The sequence below is a fragment of the Pan paniscus genome, chromosome 2, assembly GCF_029289425.2.
Source record: "Pan paniscus chromosome 2, NHGRI_mPanPan1-v2.0_pri, whole genome shotgun sequence".
Taxonomy (NCBI): domain Eukaryota; kingdom Metazoa; phylum Chordata; class Mammalia; order Primates; family Hominidae; genus Pan; species Pan paniscus.
The window spans coordinates 141199552-141223564 of record NC_085926.1 but is presented as its reverse complement, the minus strand read 5'-3'; the positions used below and the strand labels follow the sequence as shown (position 1 = coordinate 141223564).

The following is a 24013-nucleotide window of genomic DNA, read 5'->3' as shown; positions in this document are numbered from 1 at the left end:
TTTTTGGCTTTCATTCTCAAACTCCTTTGAAGGACTTTGTCAAATCAGGTACCAGGGGCCTGGTTATTAGACTAGCACCCAGTTATTGATTGGATCTGCAATGAATGAGCTCCCATATTTATTGTATTAGCTGCCACTCAAGAAGCCAAATTTGTGGCAATTTCTGTTATCTTTACATAGTAGGTGGTTTGTTTTTAGTTTGACAGTTATTTATTATAAGTCAAAGTTATTTGTTATAAGAAATCAAGGTCAAGATAAGAAACTTGCCCAAAGACCTAGAGCTAGTGGCCTTCTCTGATGCCTTTTTACTTTCCTCTCCACCTTGACAAAACATCTTGCGTGGCCAAGCTCAAGCTCATCTCTCCCAAGAGATCTTCAGTTAATTTTAGCATCTCTCATCACTAACCCTCTTTGCCTTGCCTCTGTCCCATGCAACAAGTCTCCAGGATTCAAGCAACGTCCACATTTGTGTAGACAGGGGGTCTTATACCTTCAGGCAGGTAGCAGAACTGGGTATCGCAGGTTGAGTAAAGGACCAGGAATGGCCACTGAGACCCCACTCCATGTCAGGGAGAACTGGTGAGGACTCTGGCAAGTTCGTACCCCACAAATAGCAGCCATTTGTGACAGATGGGTTGTTTTGTCTTATTTGGGCCACTTCATGCTTCCCGATGGTTAGCTATTACATTTACTGGCTAATTGTGAGGTCTGTATGTAGTTACAAGCTCTGCTTAACTACATTATGTGTTGTGAACAAGCAAATCACTTTTCTCCTCTGTTTTTCTCATGAGAAAAATGCACCTAATATTTCTGTCATATTTATTTCACAGGGTTAATTGAATGTTACTTTGAGTTCTTCAAAGAAATAACACAAAAATACTTGCTTATCTATTTTATTTTAAAGATTGCAGGAATGACAGCTTCTTCCTAATATCGTTTTCAGTTGCTTATTTCTCATTTTCCTGTCGAAATATTCTAGCCTTGATTTACTGAGAGAAGGGTAAAATGTATTTAAGAACATTTATTAGTCAATGGTGAAACAACCTGAGGTGTAGTTTTTGAAAGTAGCTTGAGAAATAGTAAAAATAAAAAGACTACATCAACATCCGGCCCCACTGCTGGTGGTTATAACAATCTACTAGAAATCCCATTGGGATGCAAAGGCCTCCAAACAGATTGGGATGGGGAGAGAAGGAAGAAAATGAGGCCGGGCACGGTGGCTCAGGCCTGTAATCCCAGCACTTTGGGAGGCCGAGGTGGGCGGATCATGAGGTCAGGAGATCAAGACCATCCTGGCTAACACGGTGAAACCCCGTCTCTACTAAAAATACAAAAAATTAGCCAGGCATGGTGGCAGGTGCCTGTAGTCTCAGCTACTCGGGAGGCTGAAGCAGGAGAATGGCATGAACCTGGGAGGCAGAGCTTGCAGTGAGCCGAGATCACTCCACTGCACTCCAGCCTGGGTGACAGCGAGACTCTGTCTCAAAAGAAAAGAAAATGGAACATAGAACATTTCAAACCTGAGAAATACATAAGGAAATCTGTAGACACTGCTTTCTTTAAAAGAAAGAAAACAGGTGTCTGCTTATCCCTGTAGCCAGAGGATCTACATCTTCTGGGGGAGAAAAACAAGGGTGGAAAGTGTAATTCACCAAATCTCATCTTTCAGCCCCCATAAAGACCTCACACCCTCCTGCTGCTGTGGGAATCAGAAGGATTTCGACTAAGGAAAGTATTTTAATCTCAGTAACACTGAGACATCCAACCTGAGAGGAAAGTGAGGGGCAATGAGGCAGGAGTTCTCCTTTGGTGTGGGCTCCTGGGAGGGCTGTTGCCCTGTTGTGCAGGAGCAGTAGCTCCTCGGGCAGGAGCTTGTCTCTGAGGAGGGCTGCCCTGGCCACAGTGACCATGTTCTCATTTCTTGGTGGACCTGATGGCTAGTTGGACAGAGGGAGCTGGCAAGTTCTTGGCTCATTTTTTTCCTCCTTTTCAGCCAGATAATTAGTGTTTTTAATCACTGAGGGGTTGACATTAGATTGGTTCTTTGAGGGGAGATCATTTGTTTTTCTCTTGGAGGAGGTCTGTGACAGAGATTTGTCTGTGTTAGTAATCATGGTTAACGATTATTGAGTGCTGACTGTATTTCAGGCCCTGTTCCTAGCACTTTGGGAGTATTAACTTATTTAATCCTCACTGCAACCCTAGGATCAGAATTGAGATTGACTCCTGCACCCACCACATAGTATCTGTGTGATCATGTGCAAGCTACTTGACCTCTCTGAGCCTCAGTTACTATCTATGAAATGGAAATAATAGCTCCTTCCTCAGTGGCTTGCTGACAGAATCAAATGCAGTAACCCTGGTAAAACGTCTTAAGTGCTCAGTATGAATTTGCTCTTAATATTGTCAATATGTTTTTCCTTCTCATTCCCTGATTATATCCTCCTGATTCCCAGCAGGCCTAGTTTTCCCCAGAGTTGTATTTTTGGACCATGTCAGAAGGTCAGAGTTTATCCAATGCCCAGGGTGCATTATTTCATATTTACGTGCCTGATATGGGGCCAAGAAGGTATCTTCTTAACATCATTGTGATACATCATTGTCAGTGCCATCCTAAAGGTATATCCCCAAGGCAATTCACTGCATAGAATATCATTTGCTGGTTGTAACCAACTCTTCTGGGAAGCACCACAATATAGCAGAGATCCTCTTGCCACCAAATTTGTAATATCTGCCAGTCCTATATGCTCCCAGAGCTTCCCATCCAGTCCCTCTCAGCACACTGAGCATAAGAAATCGAAGCTGCCTGTTTACTTTCTGTCTTCCCCAAAATAGGAGCAAGTTTGAGGGCAGAGATTATGCCATAATTACACTTGTGTCTTCACTGATGGCAAACTCCTTGACATATTTTAAATGTTGGATGGATTCATGACAAAAATGAAAGAAATCCAGCAACCCCCTTTGCCCAAGGGGCCAAATTTATCTCGTGAGTGACAGGTGGTTTCTAATGGCTAAAGATGTGGGAAATGTTTCTGCCTGGGCCGTTTCTTCTGCATATCTTAACCTCCAAGCCCTCCAACTCCCCATCCCTAATGTCCGTCAATTCTGGCTGCGTCAGCCAAGTATAATACAACTTGTCTGCTCAGAAACCCAGACACATTATCACAGAACCTTATAGATGTAACTTTGGGCAAGAGGACTTGGGTGTCACCATCTCCCCGCTCTGCTTCCTCTTTTCACCAGCTAAAGATCCTTCCCAGCTGACATTTGGAGAACTTTCTCTCCAGATCAGGCCATGTTTCTTTCTCTGCTCTTCACAGCATACGGCCATGGGATTGTGTTCGTGCCACCATTCCACAATTAATACACATTTCAGCTTTACCCCAGGGAAGCATTAAACATTGGGTTTATTTTAACTCTGCCCAAGTGGGAGTTCTTCCAATTAAAGAAGATAATGTAAAAACCTAAAATTGGTACAGCCTCTGAGTGAGTATCATTCAATCTCTTTGACCAAAGAACATACAACCCCCTGGGTCTTGATTATCTATGGTTCCTGAGCCATGATCTTGACACATGTTTTTAAATGTAGGAAAGTGACTAAAATGTAGGAAAGTGACTAAATGGCATCTTCCAGTTCTTGTTGGGAGGGTAGGGATGTTTGGCTAGGACCAGCTACGGACTTATTCTGTGTGGGAAGCAGAAGTGGAAAAATAAGTAGGCCACTGAGTTTTGTTTGGTCATGCCACATAGTAGTACATCACCTCTTGAAGCACAAAGAACACTTTATAAAGCTGAGCTGAACAATATCTGCCCAGATGGAACATGTTGCCGTTAGAGGCCCTCACCTCCCATCAGCCCTGTCAGGATGAGCCAACTCTATCTCTGCAAAGATCTAATTTTAGAGAGATCAGAGCTTGCTAATGTGTGTCCAGTATAATGGGAATAAAATGTGACTTCCATTAGTTAGATGACCAGAAGATATACTACAACTTGTCTTTACTGGGGCTTATAGCTGAGGCACTTTAAATTTATCCTCAAAAACTGATGTTCTTTGTTTGGTTTACCTCCTGTATCAGACGTTCTAAGACTGCCCAATTGTATGCCATTAAGGATTCTGTAATTTCCTTGAGTATCACACCTTAGGGTTATTTGTTTCTGTGAATTAGACTCAACTCTCTAATGAGACCATTTCAAAAACCAAACAGTATTTTATGTTTTAACTTCCCAGGTGTTGCAGGGCTAATAGAAATAGCACTGTCCAGCAGCCCATCAGTTACTCACTATTGAGTGCAGTGATGGACCAATTCTAAGAGGCTCAAGGGAGGCTCTGAGGTTAATCACCAAGAGTGTGGCTCTTGCCCCAAAGCAGAGCCAGGCTAACCTGGCTGCCTCTGTCTCCGGTGATATTTTTACCTCCAGCTTTGCAGACAGTGCCAGGGCATTTGCTTGGGGCCAGTTAAAATTCGTGACAAGCAGCTAGCAGGGAAGAATTGGGATTCATCCCATCTCTACTGTGTAACCTCGAAGAGGGCTGGCCAGTGGGGAGAAGCAGGGCCAAAGGAGAACTTTTTAGTCATCAGCTGGAGAAACTTCTTTACTTCAGCCAGTTTAGAATGATTTAGAATGATTCGTTTCCATGGAGCTTTGTTTTAAATTCTGAGTTCATTTGTAGCGATACTTGCTAATCAATTTTAAGTGGAAACAGCTGTTCTGTGTCACTCACACAATCCCCTTTCAAGCCCTAGAAAACTATAATTCGAACCATCCTCGTCCCTCCCTTAAACCTACTCGGTATGGCTCTGTCTGCCAGCTTCCTTACCCCCCTCTGTGGGACAGGTCAGTGGGAGAAGGGTCAGCACAGTGTGGAGGGAGGATTGTGAGCAGGAAGGAGCACAGGACCCTGACATTTGATGAGATACAGCAGTTTGTGATCCTAGCAGCAAGGAACGTGATCCACATAAGGTATTAATGTTTTTCCTTCCACTGGTCCAATACACATTTACTGAACAGTTAGTAATGTGCTAGCAAACTGCCATCTGCTAGAGATGGAAAAGAGAAAATGTAGACCCTATTCTCATGGATCCCACAGTCCAATGGGGGAGACAGAGGCTTAAAATCACATTACAGAGAGTTAAGTAGGATGCAGGTGGGCACAGGCACAGTGGGAGCCCAGAGGAGGGTTGCTGAACTCCCTCTCCACCCCGCCCATGCCCTCACATCCGTAGTCCCGCAGAGAGGCAGCTATGGGGGGCATGGGCAGCCATGCCTGCACCTGGCCTGATCACTTCCTAGAAATGAGTTCTGCCCATTGTGAAACTGAGGTGAAATATACTCCCCGTCAGCCTCCCTGCTCTGTGCTTCCAGTGAGTGGCAGGCCCATTTGCAAAGCCATCACCCCAACCAGGGCCATTCCCCAGCAGCATCTAGGCAGAGAGGAAGATGCTGCCTGGCCTCTAGCCAGAATGGTGGAAGCAGGGAGACCTGAGTGTTTTCCAAAGCCAAGAGGTCAAAAGATTGTGAACTTTCAGTCCTCCACTGCTCTCAGGACATGGTATTTCTATATGCAGAATGGAAATAAGACTTGGAATATTGAGGGAGGATTCAGGGGGCAAATAGAACTGTTGATATTCTGGCAAGGGATCATAAAGAAATCTTATGACCAAAAAGGCTGTGAGGAGGTGATGGGATTGGGTGGGGTAAGGAGTTGTTTCTGGCCATTGTGGCTGCCAGGAAAGAGCAGGGCTGTAACTTAGATGACTCTGCCAATCCCAAAACTGGCTGGTCCTGGGTATGTTTTGTGAATTACCTGTAGAGCTATGTTCCTATGGCTATAGAAGGATACAAAATAAAGTAAAATAAGGCAGGGACATGATTTAATCTGCAGCATGCAACTCTTCCCATCACCGGGTCCCTGCCCTCTGTGAGTGCCTATGTGTCTGAGCACAGCTTTAGAATCTGCAAGACACTGAACTGCAGTTCCTCCACCCACAGCAGACTCAGGCTCTACAACAACCACGGAAGTGGCCACAGCCAAACCTACCTTGAAGGACTCCATGAGGGTTAATTTGATGGTATGAGTGGGAGTCCCTGGCATGGTACTTGTTTTCCACAGTAAAGATAAATTAATTATAGGTATTTTTGTTGAGTTTTTTTTTTTTAACTTCCTCAGCCTATGTTCTGTTCTCGTGTAATATTATAGCTTCGAGGTCTCCTAAGAGGAATTAGTTAGCTTTTTTGCCCAAAGAGTGACCTGAAGGAGGATATTTGAAAGGAGAGAAAGTGTCTATCTAAAGAAGAGTATGTTCTTGGGGATGGAAGATTGGGAAATTTACATTGGCGACGTAAAGCGAGGGTTAGAGCTGGTATGCCATCTTGGCCTAAGCAATGGTCAGAGGTATAAGAGACAAAACCCGGGGATGACTTCGGTCCTCAAATGACTGACATGATTAGAAAATAGTGATCAGCTATGCTGAAGGATGAACAGGTGGTGGCCAAACACTGTGACATGAGGGACTCAGCTTTGAAAATGAGAAGGCTGGGGATGCTACCCTAGGAGAGAGTTGCCTGAAGGAAGGTGTAGAAAATTACTTCTCTGTCAGCTGTGTAAAGCAGGGTAAGTTTTCAGCTACTAGAAAGAAAAGCAGGATGATGGAACAGATGGCTTCACTGGATCCCATCTCACCCTCTGGCCTGGTAAGCCAGTGTCCCACTTGGAAGGGCCATGCCCACTGCTCTGGCGTATGTCATCAAGCAGCTCACTTCCTTCTCTCCTCTGGGACAGGTTCAGAGATAGTCAAGGATTAATGTTTGAGCAGATCAAGCTCTTTCCATATAAGTGCTCATGCTTGCATTAATAGCAAGGCCAGACCTTTGGTAGAGGTGCTTTTGTGACATTGCAATTGAGGGTCAACCATTTAAAAACCACTTGTTTTTCCACCAAAGTTTATTCCTACTCCTTTTGACTTGCTATTGGATTGAGCCTTGTGGCAATACATTTTTAACCATCCACCTCACACACCAGTTCTTGTTCAGTAAATGACAGAAGTAGGTTATGCCATATCCTCTGACAGTGTGAGAGGGCAACTGATTATTTTCCTGCAGTGTTTTGAATCCCTGTAACTTAAAAAAGATGTAACAGACAAAATTCTCAGCATCCAGGTTTTGTTCTCCATAAAAATCTGAGCTTAATGCTTTGTTTCTCTGTCTAATAGACAAATAGAATGTTTCTATCTCACAAAAATCTAACCGATTTCATCTTTTCCCCATTGGATAGGGAAGTGTAATGGATTTTCAAAATATTTTCTAAGGCTGACCTTAGGAAGTTCTCAAAGAAACTAAAATATGGAATAACAGTCCTCACTTTTCATTCTCATAATGCTTAGGTTGATTTCAGTACACATGAGAGCAAAGTATGTGAGAATCACACATAGAGACAAAAGAACATTCAGAACATAGTTCTTCTCCCCGCCCTTGTCACCATAATTAGATGTGCATCTTGAGAAAACATGCCCTTACAGAGAGGAGAGACGTTTTCACAATATTGTTATTTTATGTAATGAGACCTGACATATCACCTGCTTCTAATACAACTGTACCTGGTCCTAATTCTCCCCATTACTGCTGTTTTGTTCTGTAAGATAAAAAGTGTAGTTACTTAGAGTAGAAGCACCCAACCTGCCCAGGAAGGAAATCTGCTTTTACCTGGCTCCTAGAGAAGAATTTCTCATGTCCTGGACAACTTGCATTATCATGTTGCAAAAAGAATTTTGAATTGGAATAAGAATGCTGGGTTCAGACCCCACATCTGCCACTTAATTGTATGCCCTTAAGTCATTCCTTATCTGTTAAAATGGGAACCACATACCTCACAAAACAGATGTTTGGGACACATGAGAATGACGTGTATGAAAAGTCTGGCCAACTGTGAAATCCTATACAAATCCTTCCTTTATTGCTAAAGTATAAACACTCTTACCCAATAGAGAGATGCTGGGCAGCTAAGAGGAGGCCTGGTCGTGGTAGACAAGTCAAGAGCCATTGAGCAAGGGCCAACTGATACACAATGGACTTGCTTTTAAAGAAAAGACCACTATCTCCCATTGTCTGTATGGGCTGAGAAGCCAGTTTTAGTCTTGGTTGACGTGGATGGGAAAGTTGTTTACAGAGTTCTTCCCTTTTGCAACCTTGGGTAACTTGACCTTTCTGGGCGCCTACTTCCTGACCTCCAAAATGAGAGGCCTGAGGACTTCAGACATCCTCCCAAATAAACAATCCAGTTTGACTCTTAGCTATGAATGATTTTAGACCCAGAATATCTTTCTAGAACTTAAATTTTCCTTCTGATTCTCTGTTCACAAAAATTATGACCACCTGTGCTTATTAGTGTTAATATAATCTCATGAGCATGGGAGAGGCCCCATAAACATAATCTTTTCTGGTTACGGCAGTTCTCATCACTGCCCTCTCTGCACACACAGGATATTTTCTTAGTCCTTCTAGTGTATGCTCCATCTACCTACACATCCTATTCAATGATTGTTCAAAAGTTCTACAAGTAGAGTGCCTCTCTTGTGTAGGAAAGTGGGCAGGAAGCAGAAAGTCTCCATTTCTAAAATTGATACAAACTTAGATTCTAAATTCGGGCTTTTTTTTTTTTTTGATATAAGACTTTCTGGTTTTGTTTTGTAAAGGCCACACCACCCCTGCATTTCGCTTTGAGCACTTTAGCTCTCATGTTGGTCTGACACCAGTTGAAAATTCATAGCAGCCCCAGATTTACGTGACTTTCTTCTAGAAAGGAGATTATTACCCAGCCTTATGGAGAAGGAAGAAAGTGTGCACTGGAAACTGTTCTTAGTTTACAAAGCTCACTTGCAGGCAGGCTCAAACTGGTTGGAAAATCGTAGTCCTTTCAAATGTGAGCCTTTAGTCTTCCTTTTTAGCTGCTTGAAAATGGAGAAAATGGCACGTTGCTCTAGATGCCAATGAATGATGAGGGGAGCCCCAAAAAATCCTTTCCAGTTGACTCTAAAGCCTCTGTCAGTTCAGCAGCACTGCAGCAGGAGAAGGCTGGCTTAAACTAAGAGCAAGCCTAAAAATTATAAAATCACAGTCTTACTCCCAAGTAAGCAACACATATTTTGGCTGGTCCTGAGCCAGTTCATGTGAAAAGTGCAAACTTAAATTAAAAAATAAATCACTTAAAAAGTGAGCCAGATCCATTGCCCAGTCAGAGCTCCATGAGTGAAAACAGCAACATAGACGAGGGTGGTTTTTAGGAAGCAACAGGATTTCAAGGGACAGAGACTTTTTTTTCCCTCTCACTCTCACCCTTGGGAAAAGCTCAAAATTTCCAACCACCAGGCACATAACCAGATGCCCCATGGAGAGGCCTAGTGGGAATTCACGTGGACCAGACCCAGGGAATTGCTGAGAACATTTCTTCCTTCTTTCCAACCTTTTCTTTTAAGGGAATGACTAGATATCCCCACAAGACCACTTGAGATACAGGGAAACAAAAGGTTAAGAAAATGCCCCTTTAAAGGAACATCTGCGAATTCACCCTAGAGTACAGAAACATGAGAAGAAAGGGTCTGGAAATCCTACACTCAACTAGGAAGAGAGGAAACCCTTATCCTTGCTAAATAAAAACTACTGAGAAATCATGAAACCAAGCCTGAGTCAGGTGTCCAGGGTTTGAGAAAAATGGAGACATACTTGGAAAAAAATCATCTGGTGACCCCAAATGAACTTTTTTTTTTTTTGCTTTTCTGTTTATTTTTATGATAAATTACTCAAAGAATAATTGCAAAGCACAATCATAAAGGTACGCTGTGGTGTTTCTTTAGCCAAGAAAGAAATAATGTAATACTGTGGAGGACCTGGCTTTGATTCCTACCATCTGCCTATCCCATTATATGACCCTAGGCAAGTCATTCCACCTTCCCAAGCCTCAGACTGTTCATGTGTAAAGAGGGTTTACCTTTGAATTAGAGGAACTTTAGAAATAATCTAAGAATCCTTGATTTATGTAATTAGGGTTGGAAGTAGAGACTCTTTGATATGAATGGAACTTGAGGTCCAAATAGAATCTTAGCAAGCCTAGGGAGGAAGAAGCTGCTTTGAAAAAAACATGAAGACCTTGCTCATGTGTATAAATGTCACGGAGTTGGCTGAAATAGACTTAGAGCTGGTAAGCTCTTTAGAGATTTCCTGCAATCTCCATGTTTTATGGGGGGAAAACTGAGCCTAAGAGAAGCTGAAGTGACTTACAAAAGATCACCAGATGCACTTCAGTGTCAAGGTAAAAATTCAGGTGTCTTTCTGGAAGAGGCCAAGCAAGCCAGGGGAAGCCAGGCCAAACCTCAGAAATAATCACCACCATCAGTATACTGAACGTTTACCCTGGGCCAGGCACTGTGCTCAGTGCTATTGGTGATTTGGCCATTTAACCCCCAGAACTCAATTATGGGTATTATTATCACCATGGCGAGCTTCACAGTCATGAGTCTTGAGCAGTTACCTAGAGACCCCCATTCAGAAGGGCCCCATGCTTTGTTTAATGCTCTGTGGCCACCATCTTGAAATCCTTAATTTTTTTTTTTTTTTTTTTGAGACAGAGTCTCGCTCTGTCGCCCAGGCTGGAGTGCAGTGGCGCGATCTCGGCTCACTGCAAGCTCCACCTCCTGGGTTCATGCCATTCTCCTGCCTCAGCCTCCCAAGTAGCTGGGACTACAGGTGCCCGCCACCATGCCCGGCTAATTTTTTGTATTTTTAGTAGAGACGGGGTTTCACCGTGTTAGCCAGGATGGTCTTGATCTCCTGGCCTCGTGATCCGCCCGCCTCGGCCTCCCAAAGTGCTAGGATTACAGGCGTGAGCCACCACGCCTGGCTGAAATCCTTAATTTTTAAACAAGGGGTCCCCATTTTCATTTTTCACTGACCCCTATAAATTATGTAGCTGATTCTCATCTCCATTTTATATATGTGTCAATAGAGGCCTAGAAAGTTAAATTGCTCATTCTTGGTCCCAGCCACTCACCAAAATGGAGATACAGAAACAGAATCAGTGGTCAGGGCGAAGGTGGAGGCAGACACACTGCTCAGCTACCATAGTGGTTAAGTGGATGCTGTGGTTTCAAAACCCCTTTGGGATTTCCCTTCTTCTGATGGCCTCATGCCTGTGTGCTCATGGGTCACATGGCAAAGTAGAGTGATCAACCATCCAGGTTTTTCCAGGATTGTAGAGAATCCTGGGAATCCCCTTTCAGTGGTAAAGTCAGGAAAGTTCCTAGCAAACTGGGTTGATTTGGTTAGCCTACTGCTGAGTCACAGGCATGGGGCTGGAGGCTTCTTAGTCTTATCTGTTTTCCATGTCCTGTGTCTAGTGGGTTGCATGTAGGTCCTTAAAGGCAGGGCTCACCCAGAGGTCAGGCTGGAGACCTTGATCCAGGAAGAAAGTGGGTAAGCAGCCAACTGGCTATCATTGCAAGGCTGAGGACCAGGAAACAGAGGCCAGAGGGACCAGTCAGCCTGGGAACAGAAAGGCTGCAGGGCCTATTCAGAGACCCAAGCCAGGCTAGAGACAATGTGGGTGCAGACAGACAACAGCAGAAGGCAATAGGCAGAGGCAAAGACCCAGCCTGCAGGCTCAAGGCATCTACAGCTTACTCTGTGACCTAGGCAAGTTACTACACTTTGTGAGCCTAAATGTACTCATTTGAAAAATAAGAATTGCATTAAGATCATTGTCAAGAGATCATATGTGCAGAATTCAGTATGGCCATGTCAATTTCTGTTTAAATCCATAAATATTTACAGAGGTCTATCATAAGCCAGTCACTGTGGGACAGATTAGAGATACCTCCTGCTCTCATGGGATTAACCAGTGGTGTGCTGGTAAGTGTTTAACAACCATCTATTTGGAGAAAAAGTAAAAACTGCTTTGTAGCATATGCCAGTTTCCATGGTATAAACATTGCCCCCATAGCTAATATCAATCTGCCAACATAGAGGCACCGAATACAGTATTGGGATGAGTTGTACATCATCTTCTCTGCAGAGCCTAAACCAGGCAATCACTGAGCTAACCCTCTATTAGAAAGAACAGGCAAACTATGGCACCATAAGTTTCATAGACAAGGACACAGAGAGAAAAACAGAGCAATGTGTCTCGGACAGAGAGTGGGGAGGACCTCCCTGAGAAAGTGAGATTTTCACTGAGACCTGAAGGATGCATATACAAACTACAGTAAGGAAATAGCATGTGTACAGGCCAGGAGGAAAGAAAGAAGAGAAAAGCATGTTTGAGAAAAGCCTAGAACAGGGAAAGACAGGGCTGAGAAGAGAAAATACCAGAGAGTGTAGGAGTGAGTTTGCCATATTCTGGAGTTGCATTTTCTGCTAAGGAAGCCATAGGCATATTTATTTTTTAGAACCATCACTCTGACTGAAATGTGGAGAATGTGTTGAGGGACAAGAGGGCAAGCGGGGAGATCAGGTGATGGCAGGATTCCAAGCAGGAGGTGCTGCTGACCTGGGTCAGGTTTTATGTATTTGTTTAACAGGCATTTATTGAGCTTGTGTCATGTACCTATCACTGTGCCAGGCCCTGGTGATTCATCAAAAAGAACATTGTCCTAGCCTTCATGGAGCTTACAGGCAAGACATGTTTTTAAAGATATAAGAATAAACTCAAGTGCTTACTACATGCCAGGCACAGTACTTAACACTTTGCATGCATTATCTCATTTAATTCTCCCAGCAGTTCTAGAGGATAGATTCAAATGTTACCTTTGGTTGAGACAGTAGGTGGAAAACTGAAAGCAGACAGGTTCACAGTACAGGCATCTGCCCTGGCTTTCAGTGCTTTCTATGAGGTGAGCCTGTGGTGGCAGGAAGGTGTGTGGATTTGAGAATAAGGGCAGAAAGGGCCAGGTCCTCTGGGGAGGCCTCAACCTTCTGCCAACAAACCTCTGCTTTCCTGTCCGGTGGCCCCATTATGTTCCCCACTGCCTCCCTGATGGTGCATTAGCATTGTACCAGTCCAGGAAGAAAGGTTAGATTAGAACAATAAGGAGAATAATGTTCATATTTGTCAGTCTCACATTTTAGAGGGTTTTTTTTTAAAGAAATTCTATTTTTATGATTTTTCAGGTCATACAAGGGGGGATAAAATCAAATGTTCATAATCTGCTTAAACTGTCAATTAGAATATCCCACAAGGAAACTGTTAGACCATTTTGTCCATTGGCAAATAAATATAAATTTGATGAATAGCGAGCATTCTTTTCCATCACTTGACAGCTGAGAAATTGAGACAAGCCAGGAAAGAAGCTGAGGAGACAGTTCCGTAACTCAAGCCGTGTTTCCAGCCAGCCCACTTCTGGCCAAAGACACACTCCTTGTTATCTTCAGTCATTTCTTTTTTAATGAGGTGATGGGCAGTTAGTTTTGGTGAGGGGCTTTAAATAGAATTGATCTTCATTAAACAGATCTGTCAAATCTGCCAAAAGACTTCCTTGAGACCATTCCACATGATAGTATTTGTGTTTTCATAGGCAGCCTCTTCTCTAGACTCTCTCTTCCTGTCAACTCACTTCCAGCACAGCATCCCTGTATAAAGACGTTGAAACCCCAGTGGTTGTGAATTTTTACCAAAGCAACAATATTGCCTTTGGGACTTTAAGGTCAGAGAGACCTAGTTCAGATCCTCAAGTCCTAGTTGCCACCACTTATGAACTGTGTGACTCTGGGACATTTCCTTCTCTGTGCCTGTTCCTCAGCTATGAAATGGTATCATCTACCTTCTATCACTGTCAAGGAGAATGAATGTGGTAACGAACATCAAGGGCTTAGCACTCAGCATGTCCATTCCCATCATCAGCAGCTGATCTAACTAAGTGACTGCGATTCAGTGAGGGGGTTAAGAGGAGGGAACACGAGTCACCTGCTAGAACATAACGAAGAAATGCTTAATACAGCTTCTCGAAAAGTTGCCCTCAACCCTTCCTTTCTCAGCCTACCCAAATGCCCCATATCAGTTGGCATTTAAGATTCTTGAGCAAACAGATATTGATATAGAAGTTGTGATTTTGCCTTATCACTCCCTTAGTAGATGGAAGGGAATCATTTTCTCAATCCCAGAAATTAATAATAATGTTGATATCTGGTTCAGATATCAGAATATAAAAGTACTCTCCAGAGTTATTATTCATAGACCCAAATTAATTGTTGACCCTGAGTTATAAACACCAGCAGGAGGAGCTAGGCTGCAGAAAAGTGTATGGGGGTGCTGAGCCCTAAGGGTGGTGGTGCTCATCACCTGGGCTTGCAGGTAAACAGAGCCATATGTCAAGACTGAAGCATTTAATACCACTGGACTTAAGTCGTAATAGGAATGGGAGGGTGTTAAACCAGCCTTTAGAAAAACTAATACAAGATGGATTTTGAATGTCTGAGGGAACATTTTTGGAAGAGTCATTATTAAACTTCAAAGAGAATCAGCCTTATCAGCAGTGATAATAGAAATATATTGGCTTTTCTGAAGATAGATCTTGGGTGTCTCGTTTATGAGCCAGCCATGGCTGGACTTTTATCAAGTCTGTCAACTCGAAACCAAGTTCTTAACCCAAGGCCTGAATGCTGCCAAGATGAAGCCATGTCTGAACAAGGCAATAACATCCCCTCTTATTCCAAAGTGCCTCTCTTGTAAAACTCAAACTTATCAAGAGGCTTTGGATTCCTCTCTCGGTTCCTTGTCTTAACAGGGGAATACATCTCATGTCTAACCAGAGTGTTTGTTGCTTCTGGAGTCAAACATATGCGCCTCCTAGGCACAGCCATTAACGTGGGTGTTTCTTGGATGGCTCAGACAACCAGAGTTTGGATTTTAATGGCTCTTTTCACCTCTCTTCTCCCTGAGGCCATCTATCTAGGAGAAATCTCACCTATGTATGAGAGGCAGAAAAAGGAGAAATACTGAAACAATTGCATTTTTATCATAAGCAGACCTATTATGAAGTTATGTGGCAGGAAGAGACCCAAAACAATGGATACAGTTTGACTTATCCACCATTCCAGTGGGTGACTGAAAAGTGACTCTAGTTGCCATCTTCCCACAAAGGTCTAAGAGACCTCTTCATCCTCTTTCCCCCATTCAGTATATATATGTTTTCTGGAAATCCGTGCCAGTAAATGTCCAGTGGAGTATTTTGGTTTTGCTTTCTAAAGACTAACCTGGAATGAATAAAGTTCCTCTGTTAAGAAATGGAGAAAACAGATGTTTTAAGTCATCTTTTTAGGGGACCAAGGGCAGTGCCTCTGCCGGCCTGAATCTAAGTCTTTTTTGGCTTTTGGGAGGAGTCAAATGGGCCTGGCAAGTTTTGCAAGGGAAATCTCAGAGGTCATCCAGACCTGAAGTGTAGGTAAGGAGACCCTGGTTTAGCACAAGGTGGAGTCAAGTTCTAGTTCCGCTATTAAGTGTGTCACATGAAGTAGGTCACTTATAAATACCTCTCTGAGGTTTAGTATGCTCATATGTAAAAAGCAAATAATATCTTTCCAAAGTAATCATCCTCAAATGCAAGTCTCACTGTGTCTTTCTCTTGCTTAAAACCAGACACCTGGCCCTTCCTACCTAGTCTAACCTCATTCTCATCACTTAGTCCTCCTCTTGCTGCCTCTCATGCAAGAACACACCAGCAATATTGGATAGCATGCTGTTTCACACCTCTGCTCCTTTGCACATGCTGTTCCAGCCCCCAAGAGGCCTTGCCTCCTTCCCTCCTTCCCTCAAAAAAAAAAAAAGAAAAGAAAAAGAAAAAAACCCACCTGGAACAGGAAAAACATTTGTTCCCCTTTGGAAACTCAGTTCAGATATCACTTTCTATTTGAAACTTTCCCTGAACACTCCTCTACACACCCCTCCCCAGCCCCAACACAAACACACAGCTACTTCTTTGAGTCTCAGACTGTGCCTTGTTCTCATCTGCCCATGATCCAGGTGGGCCTCTCTAATTTGTACAAAGGCTGTGACTAGGCTGGCAGTGGCCCTGGAGGAGTAAGAGTCTTTGGGGACAGGAAAGCAGCCAGAGCGTGTGTGTCACACTGGAAGTCCGGAAGGGAAATGCCTGGAGAGCCAGTTGTCCCTCTGCAGGGGAAGGGCAGGATGTGGAGAGGGCGGGCAGGGAAGGCTGCCAAGAAGTCCTCCGTGGTATTAGAAGTGCATGTCTGGGGCTTAACTGAGATGGACTTGTAACGTGGGAGGGACTCCACACTCTTGTGGAGGATAATTGAGAACAAGGAGGATTATGCAATTTGAAAACATCGAATTCCAGAAAACGTGATGATTCTTGACAGTGACCCACTTCACTTGTACCCATCTGGCTTTATCCTCCAGTTCTGCCTGTCTTGAGCCTGAGTCACTCCTCGTCAAACACAGTCATTCTGTCTGTTCCCAGTAAGGAATAAGAAGACCAAACCTGCTGGCTGGTTGGAGGATCTGTCCTTTCTGCCAGCTCTCCCTCTCGCCATCTTCCTGGCTCTTTACTGCTTTCCTCTGTCCCTCCATCACTGCTCTTATTTCCTTCCCTCCTGCTATTTTTCCTTCTTATCTGGCTGTTTCAGGGGCTCTCTCCTCCTCCCCCCCACTCCACACAAACCTCATTCAGGACTCCCAGCCTTTCCTGCATCTCCTTTCTTGGGCTTTTTCAGCCCTTTAATTCATTCCTCTTAATATTTATTAATACAAACACCTCATTTTCACCTTCAATGTTTTTTTCTTTCTATTTTCTGGCATCTTTTGGTTCTTCTCTGCTACCCGATTTTCCATCTTTTTAGACAAGCATTCACTAAGCACCTACTGTATTCTGGGCAGTATGCTGAGTGCTAGTGAAGAAAAGATGTATAAGCCTATTGCCTGTATATACTAGGGCAATCATCCAGAGGAAATGCGGGCTGATGCCTCCAGCATCCCCCACCCACCATAGCTTTAATGCTCAAGGCAACGTGCTCCTCATCCTCTGCATCACAATCCAGAGTTGCAAAAGGTTCCTGGCCCGCTGTGACAAAGGTGGGACAACACTGTCTTAAAGCCCCTAGCAGAGGTGCCAGGTGAGATATACCAGGCCAGCAGCTAGCAACACCTCTCTCCCCAGCCCTCTCACTCTGCCTAGGGTGAAGGAGGACAAGTTGAGATAATGAGGATTCTGAACCTCTTTTATTTCCACTCTGCAGTTCTGCAAGGGTTGGCCCCTCCTGGTTTTATTAAAAACACCTCCACTGACATTAAGAGTGGTTTGAAAATTAACATATACAACTAGTATTTTGCATACCATAAAAAGAAAGCTTTTCAGCTTTGGGTGGGTTTAGAAATGTGGTTGGGAAGACACTAACTGAAAAACACCAAGGGAAAGCGGAACACTCTAGGACAGTGGTTCTCACACTTTGGTCAGTGTCAGAATCACTAGGGGAACCTGCAAAAACACAGGGACTGTGCCCTATACTACTTCAAAGGCCTGAGTCACTGTGGGCTCCACTAGATCCCCAGGTGATTCTGATACACACCAACGTTTAAGGACTGCTGCTGGAGAATGCGTCTGTCTCATCTTCTGCAGAGGATGGCCCTAACACCCAGCTATTCCATTCTACTCTTGCCTACTGAAGGCTTTTTGTCTGCATGACCTCCACCCTCAAGTATAGATGGACTTTTCCACTAGAGGGCCAAGAAAAAGGCTAATCCTGCAAGGCCAATCTTCGTGCCACAGCTTTTAAAAAATCATTTCCGCCCTCTTGCTGATTTCTCTGCAGCTCTGGGGTGCATTAAACCTAAACTTTGTGTGAATAGAAGAGGAAGCAGTTGGTACTATTAAAAGAGGGAGAGAGATAGAAGACTATAGTTTAAATATTACCAACTTCCAAGACTTACAAAGTATGCATTTTGCGCAAATGTCAAAATTTAGTAAGCAAATCAGAACAATTTGGGAGTTGGGCAGCAGGAGTGATTTTAAAGCTGCATCTGACCATACACACATCCTGTGGCCATTCTGCAGGATTAGCCAAGTTTTGCAAATGAGAAAATATGGAAACATACACATGAAAAGATTTCCCAAGGTCATGGTGAAGGTGGTAGTGGTGAGGATTAGGGCCTGAATGCTGTTTCTCCTGGGCCTATTTCTGAGCTACTGGACAACACAGCTTCCTGAATGCAGATGTTAAACAGGTTTTTGCCTTTAAAATAAAGGTTTAAAAGGTTCTTATTTTGGCCATAGTTCAGTGCAAATCTGCAAATCTCCTAGGGAAAAGGGGACCTATTTGAAGGGAAATTAATTACTTCCAGCTTCTGGAACACAAATCAATTCAACTTTTCCCTATGTTTTACTAAAGAGTGCTTTAAAGAGTGGTACTCCAACTTGGCTGCTGAGAAACTTTTAAAAAACCTGATGCTCAGGCCTCACCCTGTACCAAATCAGACTCTGGGCTTTTAAAAGTTCCCTCCAAAGATTCTGATGTACAATAGAGTTTAAGAGCCATTGCTCAAAGCATAGCCTTACTCATAGCATAGCTCTGTGGATCAGGAGCATAGGCATCACCTGAGAGCTGCTTAGAAATGCAGAATCTCAGGCCCCACCCCAGGCCTACTGAATCAGAATCTGCATTTTATTATAACAACATCCCCAGGCATCTGAATGCATTTTAAACATTGAGAAGCACTCTTTTAAAGCACTCCTCACTCCCCCTAAAAAAGTTTATACATTTCCAAACACTGAAGAGGTTTATCTCCTTCTTCCAATGAGGTGCAGAATGGGCAGGAGGGCAAATCACAGAATTTTAGAAGTAGAAATAAAAACAGCTAATAAGAATTAATATGCATGTCAAGTGCTCTACATGCATTCTCTCTTGATATTCACCACAACCCTATGATAGAGGTGCAAATACTCTCTCCCTTTTCACAGATGACCAAACTGAGGCTCAGACCTAGGTGAAACAGCTAAAATACCACCTGGGGAGGCAAAGTGAGGACTTACACTAATGCTTCCAGGACTTAAAAGCACATGCTTTTAACCACTCAGTCAGACTTTCTCAACCTGTGTGCCAAACATTCCAAATGGGCTACAAGTGCCAAGACATTTGTTCCCCTCAGCCCTCAAATAGAGTCTGGGATGGCCACCCACTATAGAGAAAAGATTAGCGATCTCTGCTCTAAATTATGCTTTTTCCAAATCATACATTTTGCCAATTGTTGGACAAAAGAGAAACTGTGTCTTCTAAAGTGACCTACCTGAGGTCATCTAGCTCTTTAAAGCCAGGATAAGGCTCAGAACCCAGGGGTCCCAACTGCCTGCATGCCTCCTCCCACTAAGCAGTGGTTCCAAAGTATGGGCCCATAACCAGGAGCTTTGTATCATCTGGAAACTTGTAAGGAATAAAAATGTGTGGCAGGGCGTGGTGGCTCACGCCTGTAATCCCAGCACTTTGGGAGGCCAAGGCAGGCAGATCAAGAGGTCAGGAGATCGAGACCATCCTGGCTAACACGGTGAAACCCCATCTCTACTAAAAATACAAAAAATTAGCCAGATGAGGTGGCAGGCACCTGTAGTCCCAGCTACTGGGGAGGCTGAGGCAGGAGAATGGCATGAACCCAGGAGGCGGAGGTTGCAGTGAGCCAAGAAAACACCACTGCACTCCAACCTGGGCGACAGAGCAAGACTCCAACTCAAAAAAAAAAAAATGTGTAGGTCCCCCCAACAAGCTTTTTAACAAGCTCTCCAAGTGAATCTGATGGTTGCCAGTTTGAGAACCAGTCCATTAAAGCAAGCAGCCCCAGATGGCCCTGCACTTGCTCAGAGCTCCTATACAGAGCTGCTCTGCAAATAAAGGTTTCTTAAGGGGCTTAGCTTTGAACTAAGCTGAAATTTACATGCTGGTTTTAATCTTCTTAGGGCCTTTTTTTTTACCCTTTAGGAAAGAGCTGTAATGTTCTGGGAAGAAGAAAGTAAATGATGGCTAACAGATAAAATTTTAAATGCTCTTTCCACATTTTCAACCCACTTCCTGCTTGGGCAGTAAAAATGTGAACATCAGAAAGAAAGGAGAACTGACATTTCTTGAGCACCCACTGTATGCCAGGAACCGAGCATACAATAATACAGGCATACATACCTTGTTCACCCATCACTGCATTTAATACAATGATCTCTGAGAAGTGAGGAAACTAAGACCCAGGAAGATGAAATGACTTGAATAAGATCACAAACTGTCAATGGTGGCCTCAGGATTTGTTCCATAGCCTGTACACCTACATTCTTTTCCCTCCAGCAGAAAAGGTAAAAAGTTTAAGACACATACTATCTAGAATGATTGGATTCCAGAAATCCCAGAGCAAGCTTTCATAAGAGATCTGCCTACTCAAAGCCCCAGGGATGCCTAACTCAATAATCTTCTTTGTCTTTGGGAAAGGTCCTGTGCTGTTATGTTCTGTGTTCTCACTTCACTGTGGAAGCTGCTCTCAAAGTATAAGAATAGACCAGCCATGAAAAGTGAAATAGTTCAGCTATACTTGAGCATCCTGAAACACTTAGAAATCTATTCTTAACCAGCAGCATCTGTTCCAAGGCAGCAGGTCTAGCATTGCCAATGCCCTACTGAGCAGCCTTGAGCTTTGGTTTTTAGAAGACTAGGGAATGTATTTGCCACACCTCAGACTTGGGAAATGAAGATAGTACTAGTGAGCCACATCCTCCCCAGTAAGAGCTTGTGTTCATGCCACTAAATGCATCAAGGCTCTGGACTATGATCCAACAAGGAGAACAAAACGGTCACTGGCTCACTCAATCATAGGCAGAGATGGACACCTGGTTGAGGTTCTACATGGGCTAGGTTGCAGATCTATATGGGCTTCCTTCCCTGTCTGTGTGCCCCAGTACAACCTCTAAACACCCAATTCCCAATCACCATCTTCATCCACGGAATGGACACACAGTGGCTAACCTGAACATCAACGTGGGGGGAAGCCCTTCCACTAGTTCCAAATGGCTAAACCTAATGTAGAACTCAACAGGGAAAGTAAAAATCTTGTCTTAGCCTTTCTCATTCATGCAATAAAAAAGCCATTCTTTGCCTTGAGAAAATGCAACTCAGTTTTTCTGTAAGGGCCTCCATGGGTGATTTTTTTTCCTCTTGTTTGAGGTTAAGTTAGGCCTGAGATTCCTTGCAAACCTGCATCCAACCCAACGGTTATCATTTACTTGTCACTACTAGGATTCCAAGGTCTACTCCCACTGCTTTTTCCAGGCACATACATCACAATCATGGCTGACTCTTAAAGTCAAGAAGGAATTCAATAAAGTTACAGGATATAAAAATCAGTTGTGTTTCTATACGACAACAAAATAGACAAAAAGAAAATTAATTTCATTTATAATGGCATCAAAAAATACTTAGGCATAAACTTAAACAAGTAGGTGAAAGATTTATACATCGAAAACTATAAAACGTTGATGAAAGAAATTAAAAGACACAAATGGAAACACATGCTGTGTTCATGAATTAGAAGACTTAATATTGCTAATATGTCCATACTAGCAAAGTAAAATTCCAACGGCATTTTTTACAAAAATAGAAAAGGCAATCCCAAAATTCATATGGAACCGCAAAAGACCAAGAATAGCCAAAGCTATCTGGAGGAAAAAGAAAAAAACTGGAGACATCACACTTCCTGATTTCAAATTATACTACAAAGCTAGAGCAATTAAGACAGTATGATGCTGGCATAAAAATAGACAAACAAATGGACCAAAATAGAGAGCTTCTGCTCCGTTGGCCTATATGTTTTCACACAAGAAAACCATGTATATACAGTCAACTAATCTCTGACAATTGTGCCAAAACCCACAATGGGGAAAGAAGACACTCTTTAATGAATAGCACTGGGAAAGCTTATATCCGCATGTGAAACAATGAAGTCAGATCCCTACACCACACACACACAAAAATCAACTCAAAATAAAGATTTAAATTCAGACCTGAAACTGTAAAACTCCTAGGAGAAAATATAGGGAGATATTTTCATGACATTTGTTTAGAGAGTGATTTCTTGGATATGACACCAGAAGTAAAAGCAACAAAAGTAAAAATAGGCAAGTGGGACTATATCACAGTCAAAGGCTTCTGCATGTAAAGGAAACAATCAGAGGGAAAAGACAACCTGTAGAATGGAAGAAAATATTTGCAAACTATGTATCTGATAAAGGGCTAATATACAAAATATATAAGGAACTCCTACAACTCAATAGCCAAAAAACACCCAATTTAAAAATGGGCAAAGGACTTGATATTTCTCTGAAGAAGACGTACAGATGACCAACAGGTATATAAAAAAAATGCTCAACATCACTAATAATCAGGGAAAGTCATATCAAAACCACAATAAGATATCACCTCACAGCAGTTAGGATGGCTATTATAAAAAAGAGAGAAAGATAACCAGTGTTGGTAAGAATGTGGAAAAATTGTAACCCTTGTACAGTGTTGGTGAGAATGTAAAATGGTGCGGATGCTATGGAAAACAGAACTACCATATGATCTAGCAATCCCACTTCTGGGTATATACCCAAAAGAATTGAAAGCAGAATTTCCAAAAGATATTTGCATCCCATGTTCATTGCAGCATTATTCACAATAGCCAAAGCATAAAATTGAGCTGTGTCCATCAGTGGATCAATGGATAAAGAAAATGCAGCATATACATACAATGCAATATTATTCAGCCTTAAAAAAGAAGAAAATCTTCCCATATGAGGCAACAAGAATGAACCTGGAGGACATTACACTAAGTCATATAAGCCACTCACAAAAGGACGAATACTGCATGGTTCCACTTACATGAGGTATCCAAAATAATTAAACTCACAGAAAAAGAGAGAATAGTGGTTTCCAGAGGCTGGGGAGGGAGAAATGGGAAGTTGCTGTTTAATTGGCATAGCTTCAGTTATACAAGATGAATAGTATCTAGGAAATCTACTCATCATTCATCATTGTGTCTACAGTTAACAATACTATTATTATGCACTTAAGATTTGTGAAGAGGGTAGGCCTCCTGTTAAGAATCCTTACCAAAATAATTAATTCAAGAAAAAAGTTATCCAGCTCTGATGGGCAATGCCACATTATTAACTATTGCAGGCACTTTAAACAGGAGTGATAAGAAAAGAAGCAGGAAAGATCCACAATACCAGAAAGTATGGGGGCCTCATTTCTGAAAGGGAGGGGTGCCATGAGCAGTTGTGTGAAAGGCTGTTAAGGGGAGAGCAGGAGACTTTGCATACTTCTGCTCACTTGTTCCATTGTGTATTATGAAAAGATGTTGCCATGTAATTACAGGTATATTGGAAATGGTCTGAAAGCACAATTAAAAATCACTCAGCCAAGCGAAAGAGAGGGAAGGAAAGAAGGGAGAAATGACCTACAAGAGGGTGTAGGTGATGATAAAGGTTAGCTATGAGGATGGATATGAGAGGTTGAAGGCTCATTGTCAGTTAATGACATCCTCTGTGGGTTCATGATAGGGGCAACCTTTCTTTAAGAAATGTTTTTCTAAGAATGTCTCAGAGTCAGTTAACATCTACTGAGTATAACCTCATGGACTATTTAATCATCTCCACACCATTCTTGTTCCCATGTATTAATAACAAAAGAGGAATCAGGTTCAGAGTGGTTAATGCGCTAGCCCAAGATCATAGACCTGATTACTGGAACGGCACGTTCTTGAATGCAAGTCTCTTCTAGTATCTTTTACTGCTGTCTGCATCAGGAAAGCCACCTCAAAATGCCTACAGGGCAAGGAAGTCATGCAAATAACTTTGAGAAAGAGAAAAGAAACAAGTAACACAGTGTAGTAAGGATTGATGGGAACCATGGCAAAGGGGAGAATTGCAGACATCTAAAGTGAATTGTTGCTACTCAGAACTCACTCTTACCTTTTAAGAGTGCAGTCTCAGTTGATCTGTCAGGAAAA

At 42.8% G+C, this 24013-nt stretch overlaps 1 protein-coding gene across 2 annotated transcripts in view; it reads left to right on the top strand.

The window, feature by feature from the left end:
- The window catches only part of SLC9A9 (solute carrier family 9 member A9), a 582632-nt gene that overhangs the window by 528775 nt on the left and 29844 nt on the right, over positions 1 to 24013 (top strand). The window lies entirely within an intron of this gene.